General features: G+C 37.6%; 1 long non-coding RNA gene across 1 annotated transcript; it reads left to right on the top strand.

Annotated features, from left to right (window-relative positions):
- The first annotated feature begins 10,651 nt into the window (after positions 1–10,651).
- LOC129356989 (uncharacterized) lies at positions 10,652–17,732 on the top strand. The gene is made up of 4 exons (XR_008605476.1): positions 10,652–10,703; positions 14,629–14,810; positions 14,891–15,192; positions 15,268–17,732. It is a non-coding gene; the product is annotated as an uncharacterized LOC129356989 (long non-coding RNA).
- Positions 17,733–23,535: the final 5,803 nt, after the last annotated feature.

Genomic DNA, 23,535 nt, shown 5'->3' on the forward strand with positions numbered 1-23,535 from the left:
ACTATTAAAAAGTGCCTAAATCATTTTTGACAGGCTATTTTTTCAACTAAAATAAACACACTTCTTGGTTAATTATAAATATTGTCAAATCTACATAGTAGGGATATGAATAATTTTTGAGCTCAACTACATATTTTGTCACTATTTTACACTTTTCTCTTGAAATTATCTTTTTGTACCTCACAATCAATTTAAGCTGTTAAGTAATGGAACAGAAAACTCAGGACATTAACATCAGGGAACAACCCATGTTCATCTCCACACCTCAATATGCAATGAAAGACATTAATCACCTTCGCGTTATTATTTTTGTTGTCGTCAAGCTAGGACTGAGAGCAATCATGCAGCTGTGGTGACTTATCCAGCTCCCTCATCTCAAATGCTTTAAAAACTAATATTTTTTTAAAAAAGTAAGCACATCAGATGAATCTGATCAGAGGCTTACAACTGGGATCTGGCAGAATGTTTCTGAAAACAGGATGAGTGAAATGTCAAAACACTCATGGTATTTTGATGTCCTGCAGTGAGGACAGGCAACACACTACACTTAACTCTAAAAAAGACAGAAATCAATAAAAAACAGGCTGACAATAAAGATCAGTTAGTCTGATTTATTGTCATGTCTGACACAGAACATGCTTCGTTCCTGAATGGCTAGGTGTTTCCATGGTGTCTAAACACCATGGAAGCCTTCAGGCTTCTGGGATTTTTACCCAAGGATGAACCAGACGTTTGTGTCTTTTGTACAACTGTGGTTGGCAAGTTAGTCACCATTATTTCAACTGAACAATGTCGTTATTATGGTAAGGTTAATAAATCAGTCCAAATGACAGAGGAAAGAAAACTCATGAGACAAGCTTCTGTTCATACCAGACTTTACACTAGAGACACATCCACCTCATTGGACTCAATAAGGTTGGTTGAATTCATCGACTCTTGGAGACAGACTCGGAACTCCACCAGTTCCTTGTTTTTATGAGGCCTCTCTTAGTTCTGGTAATATCAACTTTTGACCGAAGCCAAAAGACATAGTCCACTAAAAAAATATGTTCATTTTTCAGTGGCAAGTTCAGAAGGTGTGTTTATGTTTGCCATTTGTAGCATCAATCTGAAATGCTTTTCATGAATTTTCTTTTGAAAGACATTTACAGCCGAGGTGTGGCGAGTCCATCTGGGTCTGTCCTTTTCATATTTAAATGTAATTGATGAAATGCTTCTTCAGAGTTTTGTTAATGGAGTAGCAGCACTTGGTGACGATGTAGCCTTTTCAACCTGAGGGTGAAACATCATCATATAGATTTGTCGCGTTTAAGTTTTCTCTCATTATGTACAAGCGACAAACCACTTTGGTAGCATCCTGTTGTTTACATCTTTTATCACGTTTAAAACCAAAGTAATCTCAAATGGGTGACTTTGTAATTTTTCACGCATACTGGCATGAGCTGAACTTTAGCTAAACTTGACAACATTTCCAATCACATTGTTACAAGTAAGTAGTGCATTAGCAAGGGCCATTACCTCCTTTTTTTCCCTTCTTGTGTGCAAGCACACAGCCATGCACATATTTAGACATAGCACACGACGTAATGGACTGTTCCACTGAGCTTTGATAGGAATAAATGGGAGAAAAAATGGAAGAACTTAACAGCGCAAGGATATATTCATAGGTTGATTTTGCCACTTGGTTTACTTTTGGTTGATGAGTGGCACTGCCTATTTAATTATTCATTTTAAGCTGCAGAAATCAGATCTAAAATACTCTACAGAGTCCTCATAATATACTGCCAGAGTCAGACGATGGAGTGATATCTTAATATAGCCTTAAGTTCCCCACTTTCTTTCAGGTCTTTAAATTTTATTTCAGTTTTTACCTCAACTTGAAGTGGGTTAAAACTAATTAAAAAATTGGTGACGTATGTTTAAGCAATGACTCTGAGCTGAAGGTAAGAATTTTCAATATATGATTTAAATGAGGATTTATGAAGTCCTCATTTGTATAAACAAAACTACATTCTAGTTTTAGGAGCTTCCTGCTGCTTTGTTACGTGGCTGAGAAAAAAAGTACATTGGTATGCTGTCTACTTCTCTATGCATTTCTCTGACTTTATTCTTAAAAAAGACATCTCAGACATTAAAACAATCAGTCGATCTAAACTTCAACCATTATATTTGTCAAGTCTTCTGTTTTGCCTGTTGTACAGGCAAAACATCAAGATTCAGCTACAAGAGAAGATTTGCTGAAGACTTGCAAAGACTTGTGGTTCACCACAACACTTCCATCATGGGCAGGGGAGAGTCATTAAAGATTAAAATGTCTGCCGTAAAAAAAAGGTAATGAAGCGGTGCAGATTTACCTTTTGTGATCAGGGATTGAAGCTGTTAAACAAAGGCTGAAAGGAAAGTTAAAAACCTTTATTTCATTGCTTCCTTGTCGAGTTTTATTGTCCATTAAGAGAGGAATGAATAATGAGCAGTGTAAGTACCGAACAAGTCAAGTCTTTGTTTCTCTTTTCACCCACAGGCATAATACACATCACTCATTGCTTTGCATACAGACACTTGAGAGAGAGAGTTTAAGATAAGAGAGAGGTTCGATCTGAACAAGGAATATATTTTAATTCATCTTAAAAGAGACATAGTGAGGGAAAAGTTTGAAGATAAAATACCAAAATTGCCCACGGAGAAGGTTTGAGCTCACTTTTTGTTTCTGACAATATTTTGAGTAATAGAGAAGAGCATGTTTTCTTTTTTTTTCCAGATAGTCTTTCTTCCAGACGCCTCAAACAGTTTATATCAATGAACATAATGTCTAATTCGTGGCTCCAAGCCCGCTCTACTTTGAGCAGCGAAGCCTTTTGTGTCAGGAATTTTGCAGTCAGTGCCAACACAGCATGGTCTATGTGTTTGGTCATCTTCAAATTTGATAATTACAAAGTCAGACCTTCTCCTATGCCTACAAATGTTTAAGTACACACAAGTCGCCTGATACACACAGACTGTGCATTTACGCACAGATCCTGATACAAGACTCATTTCACGCTTCTAACAGCCTCAGATTTGTGCAGAAGTGGTGCATTTAAATGCTGGAGGAAAGCCGGTTCATTTGATTCTTGTTCTGAGTCGATGTCTTCATGAAGCCCAGAAGTCGGATTATGGGGCAGAAGTAGAAAAACAATAACAAAGCTAGGTTTGCAGAAATACACTGAGGGAAAATCTGCTGTTTTACCAGTGTAGATAATTTCCCTCTCAGGGACTGCAAGGATAAAAAGATGGCATTGATCTCCTGGTGGGAAAGGATTTTATTCTTTCTTTTTTGTACTTTTTTTCTTCTCCAGAGTATTAAATATTATTACAATCCTGAATGATGTCACTTTTTGGATGGAAGTTGACTCTTGGATGGACTTCTTGCCAGTCTAAAGCAGGCATCTGCCACACTAGAGCTACTGCCCTCTAACCTTTAAATCCCTGCTATCAAGCAGGGATTTAAAGCTCCCCAGATCAGGTCAGCCATATTTTATTTCACTACGACGTTGCCCCCAGCATGAGTCACAAATCAATCCCACTGAATTTCTATTCCTATAAACTTATACGTGTTCATCAGACAGGAAAAAGCTTATTAAGCAAAGAAAAAAAACTTTTCTGAAAATACCATGATGAGTTGGGAAACTTTGTCTTTGGGATAGATTGTGTGTAACTTTGGATATTTGTATCTGTGAAACATAATTTTTAAACTATAAAAAGGAACTCCAGCTACTTGTAAATATGTGGCCAAATGCACACACAAATATAAAAACATTACAAATACAAAATAAAGTATACAGACAATCTGACAATTTCTACAAACATTACATTTCTACACATAACCTTTTTATCTTCAACCTCACAAATTTGATAATTACAAAGTCAGACCTTCTCCTATGCCTACAAATGTTTAAGTACACACAAGTCGCCTGATACACACAGACTGTGCATTTACGCACAGATCCTGATACAAGACTCATTTCACGCTTCTAACAGCCTCAGATTTGTGCAGAAGTGGTGCATTTAAATGCTGGAGGAAAGCCGGTTCATTTGATTCTTGTTCTGAGTCGAGTCTTTTTATCCTCTGAATGATTGTAACTGTACTTTAGCTGTTAGAATTATAACTAAAATAGAAAGGCAATTTATTTTACTTAATTATATTCACCTAGTGAATAAAGTAAAAGGCAAATCATAATTTCACATACTACACAAATATTATCAATCAGCAAACATCGGAATTTGGAATTTGATTGAAACCTTTTAGAGGTAGAACAGATTCTGTAAGAACCACTATATAGATCATTTTAATGGCTTAAATATACTCTAAAACTGTGTTTAAATGTCATACCAAAGATAAATGGACTTATCTGCCAACAGCTAAAGTAGTACAGCTCACACAGACAATAGCTCCCACTAGCAGAAAAAAAATATGAGGACAGAATATCAAACTACCAGACATATAAAGTATGATCTGAAATGATTTATAATTACTCATTGTATCATTATAATAAGAGAACAAAGCTTGGAGGTTTAGATTCTACTTACTTCTGAGGATATAAATTAGACATCAAATCTGGATGACATTTGCTGAGTGTCTAGTAGAGGTGTCCCTGTGTCACCCTGAAGTGAGAGAAGTTGTTGGTAACAAACTGTTTATGGAATCAGAAAGACTTTTGTCTGTCAAATGGCACCAATTTTGATTGAGCTTGCACATATGTGATCTACGGGATTTTTTTCCCCACACAATATATTGAAATTTATTTTCAGGTAGATAATTTCCTTTACTAAGTAAATTGACATAAAGATTTGAACTTTTATAACTACTGGAAAGAAACTTAAAATGTGAATCAAACATAAATGGGAGGTGTGTTTTATTTTGAAAGGACACTGCCATAGCTTGTGTTGTCGCACACGTTAAAATTGAGTCCAGGTTGGCTGTACTGCCATTTCCAAAGAGGCGGCTATAGCTTTACACCATTGGCAGATGGGGATTAAATCAGATGGCCCAGCTTTCCATCCGCATTTAAACGCACCATTTATGCACAAATCTGAGGCTGTTGGAAGCATGAAATGAGTCTCAAAAACCCTTTTGCACTTGTAACCAGATCTATGTGTAAATGCAGTTCAAATTTGTGAGGTAGAAGTTAAAAAAATACATGTAGAAATTTAACACTTTTAGAAATTGTAATTATATGTTTGTGTACTTTCATTTTGTATTCGGAATTTTTTTATATTTGTGTATGCATATGAGAACATATTTACTAGTGCCCAGAGTTATAAATTTTATTTTTATGGTTTACTAATCAGGTTTGACAAATACAGGTGTCCAAAGTTATACACCATCCAAAGATGCTTACACAGATTACAAATCCAGTATCACACACATAGGTATTTTGAGACTATTTTCACTCCATAGGTGAGTTTATCACATCTATGTCATAGAGCTATCAGGTACCCAACACTTCCACATCAGCTAAGGAAGTTAAGCTAGCAGGTCATTTATTAGCAGTGCAAACACACAAGGGCTAACAAATAAAATTATTTTTAATACTTTATATCTAAAGTAGAAAAAATATATTTTCTTTGATCACTCTCAACAAACCTATAAAATGAACTGAGTTATTGTGAACAACAGTGGCACTATTGGAGAAAAAGACTCCAGCTTTACTCTCTCTTGTCCTGAGTTTTCCTGCCATGGATAACAAGGGGTGACCTTTTTAGTTACAAGCCCATTGGACCCCAAAATGAAATCGAAAGCTGCCCTCAGCCACTTGGTCGCAAAATCAATTTCAATGTCACATATTTCACCAGTTCTACCTTGCCTACCACTTCAGCAGAGTGGACACACTAATTGGGCTTTATGATGAAATATACAGAAAGGAGGTTTTCCACTGTCCTCGGAGTGTTCAGCTCTTTTGAATTCAGTCACATTCAATTTTGGTGCTGAGTGTTTGGGCGTATCATCAGCTTCATCAGCTTCACAGCTTTCCACCTCTGTTCCCTCCAATATTTCTCATCAATATCTCACTCTGTTTGCCTCTCTCTACTGTTGGGTCAGATGCTGCCCAGTGGGTGTATTTCAGCTCAACCTTGATGTGTAATCATGGGTTGCCTTTGGGTTCGCTGCATCAAAGTTAAAGAAGGTAGCTGATCCATTGTTTCATTCTGCCCTAATTGGGTATAATTATTTAAAAATAAAATGTTTGTGAATATATGAAGTGTGTGGTAAAGCATTCTAATATAAATGAGCTGTGCATAAGCAAGGCCCATTAACCTCATTAGATTATTTTGTCCACACTCGGTAAATACACTGCCAGAGTGTTGCCTATAGTGGTACATCAGGTTCCCTGTGTTTCTTTCTGAGACTTGTTTTTTGATCTCTTAGAGCTCCTTCTCACCAGATCTCTTGTTGCCTTTCCCAGGACCCCTACGAGAGACTCCAGAGAAGGCTTCTCAAGTTTTCTGGCCTAGGACCGTCTTGTGGAGGATCTCTCTCTAGTAGGCAGCCCGCTCTGCCCCTCAGTCCTCGGAGCTCCTACTTCGTCTACCTGTCCGCCCTCCAACACCAGCACCCACATCAAAAGTGGTAAAGGAATGGATAAACCAGGCTAGAATTAAGGTTTTAGAATGGCCTTCCAAAGTCCTGACTTGAACCCCATTGAGCACATGTGGACAGTGCTAAAGAAACAGGTTCATGCAAGAAAACCATCACATTTAGCTGAACTGCACCAATTCTGTCAAGAAGAGTGGTCAAACATTCGACCTGAAGCTTGCCAGGAGCTTGTGGATGGCTACCAAAAGCGCCTAGTTGCCGTGAAAATGGCCAAGGGACATGTAACCAAATACTAATGTTGCTGTATGTATATTTTTGACCCAGCAGATTTGGTGACATTTTCAACAGACCCATAATAAATTTATGAAAGAACCGAACTTTATGACTGTTTTTTTATGACAAACAAGTATGTGTTCTGATCACTCTATCACAGAAAAATAAGAGTTGTAGAACTTATTGGGAACTCAAGAGAGCCATGACATTATGTTTTATACAAGTGTATGTAAACTTTTAACCACAACTGTATTTCCTGGTCACATCAGAAAGGACAGAAAACAGACAAGACAAGAAAAATATATATTTTAAAAATGAGCTTATAGATTGGAGAGAAACAAAATGAGTTTAATTTTCTTGAAATAAGTCAGTCAGTAGAACGTGGAGAATTCAGGGGAAATGTACAAATTAAATTTTTACCTTCATTTAATCTTTACTTTTCTTGGGAAACTGATTACTAGTAGTAATTCGTTAATGTATATTTCATAATGTGGTACTGGAAACAGTCGAATTAATCGTTAGTTCTGCTCTGACTCAGAAAACTGGGCAAACAGGCTAAAATGTAACAAATCAAGGATGGAATATAGCTAAGAACAAACAGAGAACAGAGATACAAACAGAGAACAGAGATATATATTATGTATTAAAAAAAGATGAATGCAAAATACAGTGGAAGGCAGTTTACAATCTCATCAGGTAAAGGTCAGACGAGGTCATAAAAAGGAAATCACCAAAGTCCATTAACACCAACTACACAACATAAATCAAGTGTTTACATCTGGAAAATAAAATAAAATCCTGAAATAAAAAATAATCTCATATTTCAAGACATGCCTTGAAATGTGAGAATATTTAAATTACACTTTAATAATAAATAATTATGCCGAACGATTTAAAAAAAAATCAGTGGCATCCCCTTGAACAGTTTGATATTTGACGGTTTAGACAACTCATTTTTTATGAGTCATTTGGAATTTTAAAAAGTCATTTACTTTGTCTTTGCTGCATTTAACTAACTGAGGTTGTGCTAATTTATATAGAACAAGCAAAGACAAACAACAAATAAAGAGAGTCAACCACTGGTGGACATGGACAGCAGATAACCGTATAGCATTTGAGCTGCCCTCTGAGCTGGGTATTAAGCTCAAATGCAAATTCAATTGAAAATAACTAGGGGTCTTGCTGACCCCCAGGTTAATTCCTCCATTTCATCTTATTCATGACAGTTATTGTTGTCTGTAGTTTGGTAATCATGTTTGGTTGGCATAATTACAGTTTTGGACAAAAAATAATTTAGCTTTTCAAAGATGAGCTTCTTAACAATTATGCTAAAATATAAAATTTAGAAACAAACTTTTATGATGAACATGTGAGGGATTCTTGCTTTTAATCAAAGGGACAACATAGGCTGCTGATTTCTATTCAACAGGGACCTCAAAATGTTGAACTGAAATATTACAATATATTGTTTTTAAAACTTTCATAAATCTTCACATAACTTAGACTTAACCTGGGTGATCAGATTTATTTGCATCTAACGGCTCAATGAAGCTTCATGGGAGAAGCTTCATGGGAGAATAAGCGTTCTGTCTACTAAAGTGTTAATTTGTGTAAAAGACGTAAAGATTCAAATAAAGATCTGGAAAATACAAAATGCTCATGAAAATCCGAAAAAACTTGTTAAATTGTTTGGGCTGAATTTGTTCTAGGTTTTTATTTCCCTACATTTCTTTCTCTACATTTCTTTGGATTATTTAGGTCTTCTTATTTAAAAAAAATCAAGAACCACATTATTACACACAGGCATTAAAATTCTCCAGGGAAATGATTTTATTCCACAAAATTTATATATTTTATATTCAAGAGGGAAGCAGTTCACATTTAAATATTGTGCAGGCCAATGTAGACAAAGTCACCATTGCAGGGAAGCCTGATTTGTTGCTACTTGTCACAGGCATATCAATGACACCGTGGGTTTCTGACATCCACAGACCGACTCAAAACATCAAACTACACGACAGAAGAGAACAAGAGATAAGAAACCGCTAAGAAGAGGGAGAATGAAAAGAGCAAGAGGGGAAGGGAGGAAGCTACAGGACATGACCCACAAGGATTTGAATGTGCGATAAGATTTTAGCTCAGCGGTGTCCAACAACAGATCACACCTCACTGTCTTATCTACAACAGCAGAAGAGGGGAGGAATTTATGAGTATGGATGCATGTGTGTGTGTGTGTGTGTGCGTGTGTGTGTGTGTGTGTGTGTGTGTGTGTGTGTGTGTGTGTGTGTGTGTGTGTGTGTGTGTGTGTGTGTGTGTGTGTGTGTGTGGATGTGAGTGAGGGAGAGACAGAGAGTGGGGGATACAAGTGGTCACTTTACTTTCCATCCAATCCCAAGCAGCTGTTAGGCTGCAGGAACATGGGTTCTGTCAACCAGTCGAAAACAAGCTTGAAAGTAGCTTTGAACAATTGCCCTTGTTGCTCCCATTTTTTTATTCTTTGCATTTTAAAGCATCTACCTGGTTATGATCCACCAGCAAACTAATATACATTTCTTGCCAGTCTTTTCCTATGAGATAAAAATGAGACTCAGTGATTGGTTTAAATTATCCGGCTTCTGTCTCACCAGCATCATTTTTTGTGTGCACCAAAGTCTCCAAATATATTTCCTTAATCTTGTCATGTCCCGGGGTTTTCTTTCATCTCCTTTGTGGAGTTTTGTGTATGCACTGGTTTTTTCCACCACTAGAGGGAGCCTATTCCATTCTGTCGGAGGGCGGGATGACGTCATCCCACACCTGAGGCGAGTTGAGCTCATCAACGAGATGTTTAAGAGAAGCAGACTGCCAGGAGAGTTACAGGCTATTTCAATGGCGTTAAAATGGAGTGAAGAATTAAGCGGAAAGAAAGTGTTAATTTGTCTGACTCAAGCAGTGCATTAATAAGTATTATGGAACAAGAGTCGGAAACAAGACAAGAAATTCTGATAGATATAAATAAATCAATATATAAATGGAAAAAAATTGATCTGATGTTAAGTTTATTTGGATTCCGGCTCATACCGGAATAGTTGGAAATGAATTAGCAGATACATTTGCAAAGAGTGCGAGTAAGAGAAATGAAGTTGTATTTAATGTTAAGTATAGTAAAAATGAGATAAGGAGTATAAGTAAAATATATTACACGAAGTGGCAGGAACAATGGGAGGGAGAAAAGAAGCAAGATTCTATTATAATATTAAAAAAAGTGGGGGAATGTAGAAAAGAAAATAGGAATAAGAAAGAGGAAGATATTATATCTAGGTTAAGATTTGGACATGTAGGGTTAAATAGTACTTTGAAAATAATAAATAAGCATAGTACAGGGTGATGTAATTTTTGTGGAAAGTTGGAAACAGTTATACATATTTTTATGGAACGTAATAAATATAATCTAGAAAGAGAGGAATTAGTTGAAGAGTTAAATAGGAATAAAGTTAAATTAAATATTAGAGACCTGCTACAAAAATCATCTGGAGTTGTGGTTTTTAATTACGTGTTTAGGTTCCTTAGAAAAACAGGTCTAACAGGGAGATTATAGGGATTAGACATCTAGTTCATACTCCAGTCCAGAAGGTGGCGGTAATGCACCTGAAAGTTGTTTGCCAACCGCCATAAAACAAAAAGAAGAAGAAGAAGCCGACTGCCGAAGAATTGAGGCTTGTCCCGGGTGTCCGGACACTGAGGCTCCGCCAGAAAGCAACAAGAAGTTTCCAAAATTGAAAGTAGAGCTGGTCGAGGTCGGAGGAGATGGTTGGAGGAGAAGGCGGAAAAACAAATTACAAATTGAAATTGTAAAAGGCGGATTGAGCATAAACTGGTATGTGAATGGTTCGGTTGGTAATGGAGTTAGGAGATGAGGAAGATATGGATTTGATGGGTGGACGCCAGTGGGGAGAGGAAGAGGGAGAGGACGTGGAAGAAACAAAATAGATGAAAGAAAAGAAATTGGTAAAAGTCAAGGAAGTAAACGAGAACTGGAAGAAAGTAGCTCAGATGAAGAAAGGATAGTTAGGAGGAAAGTTGTGCGGGAGGAATTTAAAATAATATTAAAACTTAAAAATGAGGAAGACAAGATAACATTAGCCCCATTGTGGTGAGAGAAATAAAAAAGAAAATTGGAGATGTTGAAATGGTAAAAATGTTGAGAGATGGGAATCTGTTGGTGGTTTGTAAAAACGAAGAACAAAAGAACAAGGCTCTAAACGTGGAGAATATTTGTAAAAATAATGTGTTGGAGAAAAGAATCATTGGAGAAAATAAAAAAACTAGAGGAGTGATATGGGATCCCTCAAGATGAAGATCTTGATATAATCAAGAAAAGTGTAGTTGGTGCAAAAGTGAATAACTTAAAGAGATTGTCCAAAACAATAAACGGGGAGAGAGTGGGGAGTCTGTCAATACTCATGGAATTCGAAGAGAAAGAATTACCACTAAACATCAAAATAGGTTATCTCAGTTTTCAGGTCAGGCCTTATATCCCTCCACCGCTTCGTTGCTTTTAAAATGTCAAAGATATGGACACATAGCAGCAGTTTGCAAAGGAAAGCAGAGATGTCCAAAATGTGGAGAAGATCACAAATTAGAAGAATGTAAAGAAGAAGTACAAGAAAAATTTTGTAATTGTGGAGGGAATCATAGAGTTACATATGGAGGATGTGAAGTCAGGAAGAAAGCAAAAGAAGTCACACAGATTAAAATGACTAAAAATATAAGCTATGCAGAGGCAGTTAAAAATGTGAAAGAACAGAAAATAAGAGAGATTGAAAAAACGAGGCAAATTCCACTGCAAAGTGAGATATAGTCAGAGGAAAAGGTTGTGATATCAGTAGAAAAACTAAGATTATTTATGGCATATGTTATCAACTGTACTGACCAAGCCAAGAATAAAACGGAGAAGATTAAAATTATAGTGAGGGGAGCGGAAAAGTTTTTGGGGTTTAAAGAGGGATCATGGGAGAACATAAACAAAAATTGGAGGTAGACAGGAAGCCAGGAACATCTGGTGGAAATAATTCATGTTAATATTACAATGGAATGCAAGAAGTTTGATTGCTAACGGACAGGAACTTAAAGGATATATTGATAGTCTTGAGGAAAAACCAGAAATTATTTGTATTCAGGAAACATGGCTAAAAGCAACGTTAGATTTTGTGATTAACGGATATGGTAGTGTAAGAAGAGATAGGCAGGAGGGAGGAGGAGGTGGATGTGGAATATTTGTAAAAAAAAAGGGATACAATATCAGGTTTTAGGGAAAGGGAAAGAACTTGAATATATAATAATTGAAATTTGGGAACAAGGTGGTAAAGTTAAAATAATAAATTTTTATAATCCATGTAAATTATTATCAATTGAAATAATGGATGAATATTTGGAAAAAAAATAATTTGGTGTGGGGATTTTAATGCTAATAGTACATTATGGGGTAAATGTAACGATAGAAATGGGAAAATAATAGAAGAATTAATAGAAAGTAAAAATCTGTATGTATTAATGATGGGAGGGAACTAGAAGGAGTACTAAAGAGTACTAAAGAGTACTAAAAGAGTACTAAGAGGAGTACTAAAGATCCAACAATATGTCTAGAGCATGAAATTAGAAAGGCACAAGTAAATAAAGAAAATGTGGTGGCAATATTTTTTGATATAGAAAAAGCGTATGATATGATGTGGGTAGAGGGATTATTAATTAAATTATATAGGTTGGGCATTAAAGGAAAGATATATCAATGGATTAAAGACTTTTTACTAAGTAGGAAAATTCAAGTTAAAATCGGTGAAGTAACATCAGGAGTATATAGAGTAGAAAATGGAACACCACAGGGGAGTATAATAAGTCCGTTATTGTTCTCTATTATGATAAATGATATTTTTAAAGGTATTGATAAAGAAATGTGATGTTCACTCTTTGCGGATGATGGAGCGGTTTGGAAAAGAGGGAAAAATTTAGGTTTTATTGTTAAAAAATTACAAGATGTTATTAATGAGCTAGAGATGGGCATGGCAATGGGGATTTAAGTTTTCAGTTGAAAAAACAAAAGTAATGGTATTTACTAGGAAAAAAATAAACAGGGAAGTAAAATTAAAATTATATAGTCAAGAATTAGAGCAAGTAAAGTGTATAAAATTTTTAGGAGTATGGGATGATGATAAACTAAAATGGAATGTACATATTCAGAAAGTTGTTGATAAAAGTAAGAAAATCTTAAATATTTTGAGACGCTTGGCTGGCAATGATTGGGGAGCAGATAGGCAATCTTTGAGACAGTTTTATACATGTATGATAAGAGCTAACATAGATTTTGGTTGTATTGTTTACGGTTCAGCAGCGAAAGTACATTTGGTTAAATTAGATGTAATACAACATCAAGCATTAAGATTATGTTCTGGAGCATTTAAAACCACACCAAGAGCAGCAATGGAAGTAGAGATGGGAGAAATGCCATTAGAATTAAGAAGATTAAGGTTGGAATTAAATTATTGGTTAAATTTGCAAAGCAATAATATTGATCATCCGGCTAGGGAAATTTTAAAACCATGTTGGGAAAAAGAAACAAAAGAAATGGGGAGTCTTGGATGGACAATTGAAAACAAAATAAAAGAATTTAACATGAGTAGTCTGGAAATTAGTCATGCAACACCAACATCAGTAATACCACTATGGATTCTACCAGAAGCAGCAGTAGATGTGACAATAATGGATAAGAAACAGAATAAATCTTTCATCATTGATAGTAGTTCAGTGCAGGTACTTTTAAACAATTACTATCAGTATATTCAAATCTATACAGATGCATCAAAAATAACTGGAAAAGTAGGTATAGCGTTTGTAGTACCAGAATTCAATATAAGAATAGGAAAACGAATTACAGACGGATTATCAGTGTACACAGGAGAAATGATGGCAATTCTATTGTCTTTACAATGGGTAGAAGAGATAAAACCATTAAAAACATAATCTGTTCAGATTCAAGATCTGCATTATTAAGTATTAAAAACAAGCAATCGGATAGTAGAATGGACATTTTATTAGAAATATTTCACACATTATATAGAATAAAAAATATGGGGGTGATAGTTAATTTTGTATGGGTTCCAGCACATATTGGAATAGAAGGAATTGAGAGGGCAGATAAATTAGCAAAAGGGGCACTTCAAAATCCAATTAGCATTAAAGTTAAAACAAGTAAAGCTGAAGGAAAGAGTATAGTTAAGGAAAAACTGACGGAAAAGTGGCAGGAAAGGTGGGATGAAGAAATAACAGGAAGATGGTATTATAAGATTCAGAAGATGGTAGGAGAAAGAAGAAAGGGAAGAAGAAATAGAAAAGAGGAAAGAGTGATAACAAGGATAAGATTTGGGCATACAGGACTTAACTACTCACTTTTTAGAATTCAAAAGCATGTAACTGGTAAATGTGAGTATTGTGGAGAATGGGAAACAGTAGAACATGTTATTCTAGAATGTGATAAATATGAAAGAGAGAGGAGATATATGAAAAAAGAGTTTGAAAGTATTAAAGAAAAATTTAATTTAATAGATATTTTGAGGAAGAGTTTTGAGAGCAAACATATACAAATAGTTATTCGATTTTTAAAGAAAACTAAGATATTCAGTAGAATTTGATAGAGTAGACATAAGAGTTAATGTATGGATGATAGTGAGTAGAATATAAATATGGATGTAAGTATGTATGTGTAGGTGTAAATATAAATATGTTTTTTCTTTTTTTTTTGTGTGTAGGTGTATGTATGAATATATATAGGTATATATATACAGAGAGAGCGTTAGACCAACACGAGCCACACTCCATACCAGTAAGTGGCGGTAATGCTACTCTAAGTTTGTTGCCAACCGCCAATAAACACAACAAGAAGAAGAAGCCGACTGCCAGTCCTTCAGCGCCGGAGTGTTTGCTAGTCACGGTACCTCTGAGCCCCTAGAAGATTGCTTCTGTTTATCAGCTCTTTGTAAAAATGTTCCTTGTTGCTCTTCTTACCTTCAGGTGTTTCCTCCTGGCTCCTCGTGTTCCCGTCTATCCTTGTGACGCCGTGGAAGGTACCCACAGGTTGCCCAAGCCCCCAGACTCACCTTATCCGTGCACCAACCAGTTCCTCCAGGATTTCCACGACTGGCAGTCGAGCCGCTCCTTTACACCGCCGAACCTAGCCTACCTGTCCCCCCTCCGACGTGCTCCCGTTGCCTCCTGAAATCCTGCCGACAGACATCTCAACTACCTGGAACCACAGAGAACTGAAACCCTGGACATTACAGTACTCTCTTACCTCTCAAACCAGCCGACCTCAAGTAAGATATGTCCCTTCACGCACAACACTACCATTTCCCATGAAATTGAACTCACCACCATCTCTGCCTCTCTAGTGAACCGTTTGTTTCCTGAAGTTACATTCCTCCCTGGACCCGACCCGAGCCTCCAGTACCCACCAGCTGTGTTCTCGATAAACTTCATTCTTAACTCACATTTTCTCCTGAGTCGTGTTCTGCATATGGGCTAGATTAATTACCCCCATTATGACAAATCTAAGCAAACTGTTAATCAACTGACCAAATGACTACAATTCAAAAAAGTCAAAAATGAAATAATTTTCTGTTGGGAAAGATGAAAAGGAAAGTCTATGAACTTAGTAGGATCTCTGGGCTGCACAAAGCGATCTCTCTCACAACAGGCTTCCCACTGGTATTTAGAAAAAAGATTAGGCATTTATGCAGATATAACTGTTTCTACAAAAGTTAAGAACTGACAGGCACACACACTACAACACCACAAGTCTTTGATTGAAGGCTTATTTAATGATTAAATAAATACATATTGTTAATAAAATAGAATAGCAACAGCTAGTGCAGTGTGCAAAGAGCATCTTAAAAATTAAAAACTGTTCTCGGTGAGAACCAGCTCTTTACTATCATTTGTCATGACAGAAACGCCAACACTATGAATACTATCATTCATAGTAAAGAGCCGTTCAGAAGAATCGGCTCGTTCATAAATGTTGCATCACTTTATTGCAGATTTTGGTCATAGTATTGTCATACATGCAACACAGGAGCGGCCATAGGAGGATGTGGGCCCCTGGGCTAGAGCCAATGCACGGGGCCATATACAGTAATCATGCACCATCTCCTTTTGCTCTGCCAAGAGAGAGGACTGATGGACCGTCCTGTCTGCCATGTCAACTCTCCATTTGCACGGTTCACAACAATCACCTCGATTTTGTGACTTTTTCACTTTATTTCGCACACACACAAAAATAAAAAATAAAAAATTCACGTTTTTTAAAGATCGGTGATTGGCCAGTGCAGCAGTACTTTCTTTTTAATCAATCTGCAGAATGATTGATTACTATAATCAATGTGAAGAATATTATTTCAAACAAAATACATTCAGTAGTTGTCAAATTACTTCAACATCTTAAATATGTCTACATATTTGACAAGTTTTTCTCAGAAAAACTTGACAACGTTTTCATTCTCTATGTACTGTATTTATTTATCCATCATATCTATCTAGGCCTGTCGCAAGAAACAAATCAATTAATCGCACGATAAATTAAAACTATCGACCTCATTTAATTATCATCTATATCGTTTCTTCCTGCCTTTTTCTCTTACTGTTGATGACACTGAATGAAAAAAGGCTCCACTCCAGTGCTCTCCACTGACCCTCCCTTCCTTATTTCCTCAGTGTAATGCCCAGCGTGCGCTGCACGATATTATGTTGCCGATTGTCGGCCCATTATCAAAACCTGAAAGACACATTAGCCGACAGAAAGCCTAGCTATAATGGTTCGATCGAACCGTGTTGTGTCCAACAATGGACAAAAAATAATAAATCCAGTTCACTAATATTAAAACCAGGCATTAATCAATTCCTTACCACAATCTACCTGCAATGCATGTGGCTAGTGTCAGTCCTGACTGAATGAAAATCATTATAACCTATTTATGTCACGTTAGCGAAGAACAGCTGAAAAGTTACCAGGTTTTCTGGTAGAAATTTCGCTCCAACTCCTCCCCTCGTTATTTATATTTTCTTTACACGAAATGTTGAATAAACATTCATGTTGTTTCCGATGTTTGCTGGACTTCGGGTTGCACTGTATCAGCTGTTCGGGATTCCCTCTGTGTTTCCCCTCAGAAAGCACGAGGAGAATCCGCACTTTCTGATTGGCTACCGGTCACATTCAACAGGTGTTAAGGTCCCAGTCTGGGCAAATCTTTGATTTAGATCGAAACGATCTACCATAACACACAACACAAGTGGCAATCTTAGAACGAGTAATGTTCTAAGATTGTCATTCGGGGTAAAAAATCCTGTTGTTTGAACTTTTGCATCAGGCAGTTGGATTCTTCTCTATTAAAATCTCATGATTAATAAGGGCAATATACTATACAGACTTCATAATCTGCACTCTGCAGTATTTATTTCCACTTTGGCTTTATGTTGTTCAGTTTTTATTCAAGTACATTTATTGTTAATGGAGACTAAGAATCTATTTTATTTTTGTTTTTGGTTGTTTAATTTATTTTGTGTATCAGTCCCAGAGTTAAGTGTTCTTTTGAAAGTAAAGTGTATCTATCTTTGGCAGAAAATCGCATGTATTATTACGTAATTTCCATTAAATCAATGTAAAAAGGTCTTCAAACAATATTATTGTTTATCGCAATAATTTTATAGATAATTTAAATCAGCTGAAACTCTGAGTGCCTTTAAATCTAGACTAACACCAGTCTGGTTAGAGTTGTATGCTGATAAAAGAAACATTTATCAACATGTTGGTGTGTATTGATGGCACCTGAAAAATCTGATGTTTACTGGTTTTCTCAAGTGCTGACTGTGTGTTCTTTGACTTTGTATTTTTGTGATGTAAAGCACTTTGAAGTGAAATGTGCTATACAAATAAACTTGATTGACTTGAAACTTGAAGAATCCTGACCCTATTATATTTAAATGACTTAAATGACTCACAATTAATAGAGTCACATGGGTGTCCTTGTACACAGCTGCACCTTCTGTCAACAGTTTGTCAAGCTGATGAAATTTGTAGAATCTGGCCCTCATCCATCTCTGCTTTGATCATGAGTGGGGTTGTGCCTGCAGGTTGAAGACGGGCCATCTGGTGACCTGGTGCAGTTAGTAAAACCTGGGGTGACTACTCCGGCAGCGCTGAGCCTCTCCAGATTTCTGGAGAGCATCATGGGAACTGAATAAATAAATACACAACAGGGGACGTGATACACGCCATGAACAATGTTGCTGCACTTTTACAATGCCACCACTGAGTCCATCTGGTTCACTCTTGTGCCAAGTAGAAAGGCAGTCTCCAGCATATCACTTAGTCTGTCATCTCTCCAGAACCTGAAAATGTTTCAAGACTCTAAAGCATGCAGATCGATTGAAGCCATGCCATCTGTCCGTGAATTTAAACTGAGACGCCCCCATCCACTCAGTGGAACATGGGGAGTTATATCTAAAACCTCAAAAATACAAAAAGCTTCCTGCTTCAGTAACATGACCACAGGAAATTACTGAAACTATCTCTTTATACAATAACACTCTTCTAAAAAATATTTGTGTAAACAATGGATATTGTAGTTTTTGACTTACTATATCTCTTCACGAAACACTGAGGCTCCTCTAAAAATATTTACATCTGTCCATTTTTATAGATCAAACAACAAATATACTTTATTATGTATGAATACACACAGTGAAACCTGCCTTAGCGCTGCTGCTAAAGCTAATATCACCAGTCTCTAATTAGACAGTACAAGCAATCAGCATTGAGGAAATTGAATGGCGCTCCTGGATTGACTTCTTTGGAAATGCCACCCAACACTGTGCTACTCAGTATTTCCCCTAGAAATTCCCTCTGGGAATGCTGCTAGCCAGCAGTGGTTTTAAATAATTTGGAGTTTTACTGAAAAGTCTGTGAATATTGAACGGAGAATCCACTGTAACATGTTTATCACCAATTCTAACTTGAATTCACACATAAATAAATATACTGACACTAAAAAGTGTTTGCTGGTAGTTTCAACTTGCTGGTAGTCAATGAGGGATCAAACTGAAAAGTTGTTTTCCACTTCTTATTGCATTTACCTTTAAACAGACAAATAGGGGTGAAAAGGTGATCAGTTTCAGTTAAAGCTAAGCTGTAGGAATATAGCAGTATGTTAGGGTAAAATATTATAAAAAACACATCATTGTGTACAATAAACGTTACGTCACCAAAATATTTCCTCATCAGTTGGCGTTCTCATTTATTGGCGTTGTAAATGCCCATGTCATAGTATGTTCTAGTTGGGGTTGTTGCCCATAGTGTCCAGTAGGGGCACTGTAGTTCAGTTTTTGTTGAGTCGCTCGCGCGAGTCTCCTGTCAGTCAGCACTGTGGGCCGAAGTACCCACGGACAGGAGGAAGAGAGGAGCATTTCATTTTGTACTTGAGCTGGCGCTCATATTTTCAGTAGCGGCTAGGATAGCACGACGGCCTTTACCGCTATGGACTTTGCAGCCCTCGGACGGCGGAGCGAGGTGCTCTTTTGGAGCTTTATTTGGTTTATGTAATGTATTCATGTTTTATGTGATGTATTCATGTTTTGTGTATTTTTTCTTTAGTTTTCACGGTGTCTGAAAACTGGTTTCAACCCAGTAAAGTGAATATACTGCACCCGTCGAAGCTCTCCGTGTTTTTTCTTGAGTCTGAGGGACTGCTACAGTGAAAACTCGTCGCTGAGTGAAAGCTGGTGAAAGCTGGTCCCATACGAAGCGAGTGCAACCCACGTGTCAGTCGAGCGAGGCCTGCACCAACCAAGAGAGACGACTCCTGTAAAGAATCATTGCTACTTCATCCCGGCTCTTCATATTGGACTCTGACTCGGTTATTCATAAAAGGTTCAGGTATTTTACTCAATAAGGACTTTCCTGATAAAAAGATCAAATTACCTGAACAGTAGTTAAGAGTTTAAAGCCTTAAATGCAGTTGTGGTTTAATGTCTCAAAGCTACAGTGAGCATGCATTAAGTAAATGCTATTTCTCGAATGTATGGGTTGGTCATCCTGCAAATAATTTGCAGTGCATCAGCAGTATTTACGGTCATATTTGTTAAATGTGTGAATGTGAAATTGTTGACTTACATAGTGTAAATGTCTGATGTGAGTGTTGTTTCCCACAAAGTCTTAAGTTAAAGCAACACTCACTCAAATTTAAGTCCAGACATTAATACAAAGCACAAACACACATATCGAAGGAACAAAATGTCGTACCCTGCTGAAGAACCCGACAACATAGAACAGCAAGAGGTGAGATCCAGCAATCGTGAAAGACACCTAACTGAAAAGGGCAAAGAGATGCATGAACAAGATGCAAAGAAACATGAACGAGCATTCAACAGAGCATATAATTCTTGGAAGAAGTCAGCTACAGAAATTAGAACAAAACTGAAGGGTTTCTGCTCACCTGGAGATTTAAACAGTGTCAGCCATGACATAAGAGACAAGTATGGCGCTGTACAACAACATTATGAACCCATTCGTCGAAATCAAAACATGACTCCAAACATAGTGAAAAGAATGGATGCCTGTACTGTGCTTACAACAGACATTTGTGAGATTATTGCAAAACGACAAGAAAATATTGATCAGCCTTTTAATGATCGTCTTGAAAAGGAAAGAGTAAGAATGATGTTAAACAAAAATGATTATGGATCTGTGTTTGGAGACACAAAAACTGAAACATCGTTCCCAGATGGCTCAGTTGCACGCTCGAAGTCAGATTCTTCAAACAGTCATGAAGCAGAAGCTGAATTTGCAGCTAAATTAGAACAGGCAAAGGCTATGCAAGAAATACTTGCACAGCAAACTAAGGTCAACCAAATGGAGAATGAATGGAAGTTAAAGGAAAATGAAGCATTGGCAAAGTTAAAACAAGAAGAAGTGGAAACAAAGGCAAGGCTTGAGCAGGAAAAAATCAAACTACAGCATTTAAAGGCAGAAAGTGAAGTAAAAATAGCAGCAGCACGTGTAAGAGCTTTAAGCACTTTAAATGATGTTGAAAGCTGTGAGCTAGCATCCTGCCACAACTTTGAGAACGCTTTAAATGACTCTGTCAATGTGCCACAGCCCTCCTTAAATGCACTGGCTTCGTCGTTCAAGCCTCACTACACTGGTGCAGAACGAGGAGAACTTAGCTTAGCTGAAGCCCTAGCAAACTCCCTTACCTTAAATCGACTCCCTGTACCAGAGCCAGCTATCTTTAGTGGTGACCCTCTAAAGTTTGTTGACTGGAAAGTATCCTTCATGGCGCTAATTGGCAACAAACCTTTACCTGCATGTGAGAAAATATTGTATCTAAAGAGTTATATTGCAGGTGAAGCTCGAAAGGCAGTAGAGGGATATTTTTATCGCAACACTGAAGAAGCATACCAGAGCATCTGGAGTGTTCTGCAAGAAAGGTATGGCAGCCCATTCATTGTTCAAAGAGCATTTAGAACCAAGCTTACAAAATGGCCCAAAATAGCTGCTAATGATCCTTTAGCACTGAGAGAGTTTGCAGACTTTCTTCAAAGTTGTGCGGAGGCTATTCCCCAAGTCAAGGGCCTAGAAATCCTGAATGATTGTGAGGAAAATCACAAGCTTCTCAAAAAACTGCCTGACTGGATAGTACAGAGATGGAGTCGCATTGTTGTGGAGGAGCTGGACAAACATCAGGAGTATCCCAGCTTTGCTCACTTCACACAGTTTTTACAAAAGGAAGCTAAGGTTGCTTGTCACCCTGTCGCCTCACCATTCCTAATGAGCGAAAAAACAGAAGAGAGACACATTAAAAGAGCTAAAGCACTTACTACGACCATCCAGACAAAATCTCCCTTCCCTAAAGTGGTCGCTCCTAAACCTAAGTCACCTTGTTTATTTTGCAAGGACAAATCGCATGGTATAGCTAAGTGTCCAACATTTTCAGCAAAAACCAGTGATGAAAAGAAAGTTCTCATTCGTGAAAATCACCTCTGTTTCGGATGTTTAAGAAAAGGCCATGCAATTGAAAGAATGCAAGGGACGTCACACCTGCAATAAGTGTGGCCGACGTCACCCCACCTGTCTCCACATAGAGGAAGTAAAGGAACCCAAAGAAAGGAGAACAGAGGTCTCTGCCTCCCCAGTTGAGAATGCAAACAAGGAAGTGCATAAAGTCATGACCCATGTACTTACGAGAAAAACATCTGCGACATCAAGCATAGTACCAGTTTTTGTGTCAGCTGCATCAGAGCCACAGAAAGAAATACTCACATACGCCCTTCTCGACACCCAAAGTGACTCTTCTTTCATTTTAGGAGACCTGGCCTCTGAGCTGAATGTGGATAACCAACCAGTGCAGTTAAAGCTCAGCACAATGACCTCTGTTGACACAGTTGTAGCAAGTAGTCTTGCTAGCAATTTACAGGTGCGTAGCTTTGACTCTGATGCCCATGTAAAAATTAAACAAGCCTACTCTCGTGACTTTATCCCGGTCGACAAGTCCCACATTCCCACTAGAGAAACTGCACTTCAGTGGCCACACCTTAGAGACCTAGCCAACCAGTTACAGCCACTACAAGATTGTGAAGTGGGTTTATTAATCGGTTATGACTGTCCATCAGCTCTAGCCCCCCTAGAAATTGTCACAGGACAATTGAATGAGCCTTTCGGACAAAGAACGATACTTGGTTGGAGTATCATTGGGTCTGGTAATCCCCACTTAGACAGAGAGGGAAATCAGAGTTATGTGCACCGTATCAATGTCAAACAAATGCCCACACCCTCAGCTGCTGATGTGCTTAAGGTCTTAGAGTCAGACTTCAATGAGAAGAACTATGAGGATAAGTATGTATCCCAAGACGATATTCGTTTTTTACAACTGCTCAGTGACACAATAAAGCAGAGAGAAGATGGACACTATCAGATGCCACTTCCTTTCAAAGACAGTAAGCCACCTGCTCTTCCCAACAATAAGAGGCTAGCCACAGTCCGTCTGCAACACCTAAAGAACAGATTAAAGGCTGATAAACAGTATCACGAGCATTACAATGCCTTCATGAAAGATATTATCAGCAACAGTGACGCAGAACTAGCCCCTCCTGTGACCGATGATGAGATCGTTTGGTACATCCCACACCACGGGGTGTACCACCCCAAAAAGCCAACAAAGTTAAGAGTCGTCTTTGATTGTTCTGCTAAGTTTCGAGGCGTCTCACTGAACGATACTCTTCTGACAGGTCCTGATATGATTAACTCGCTGGTGGGGGTACTCTGTCGTTTTAGAAGAGAGAATGTAGCCATCATCTGTGACATCGGACGAATGTTCCATCAGTTCTTTGTCTGCCCAGAGATGCGCAACTACTTACGATTTCTATGGTGGCCGGATGGACAACTAGATGAAGAGCCCAAAGAGTACAGAATGGCTGTGCATTTGTTTGGTGCTGGATCTTCCCCTGGATGTGCTAATTTTGGCCTTAAGTACCTGGCACAACAGCACAGATCTGACTACCCGAAGGCCTCTGACTTCATTGAAAGGAGTTTTTATAGTTGATGGTTTGACAAGTGTCCCATCAATCAAAGAGGCTCAAGAGCTTATAAATGAAACACAAGCCCTTTG

This window comes from Poeciliopsis prolifica, unplaced genomic scaffold, assembly GCF_027474105.1.
Source record: "Poeciliopsis prolifica strain line A6 unplaced genomic scaffold, Auburn_PproV2 SCAFFOLD215, whole genome shotgun sequence".
Taxonomy (NCBI): Eukaryota; Metazoa; Chordata; class Actinopteri; order Cyprinodontiformes; family Poeciliidae; genus Poeciliopsis; species Poeciliopsis prolifica.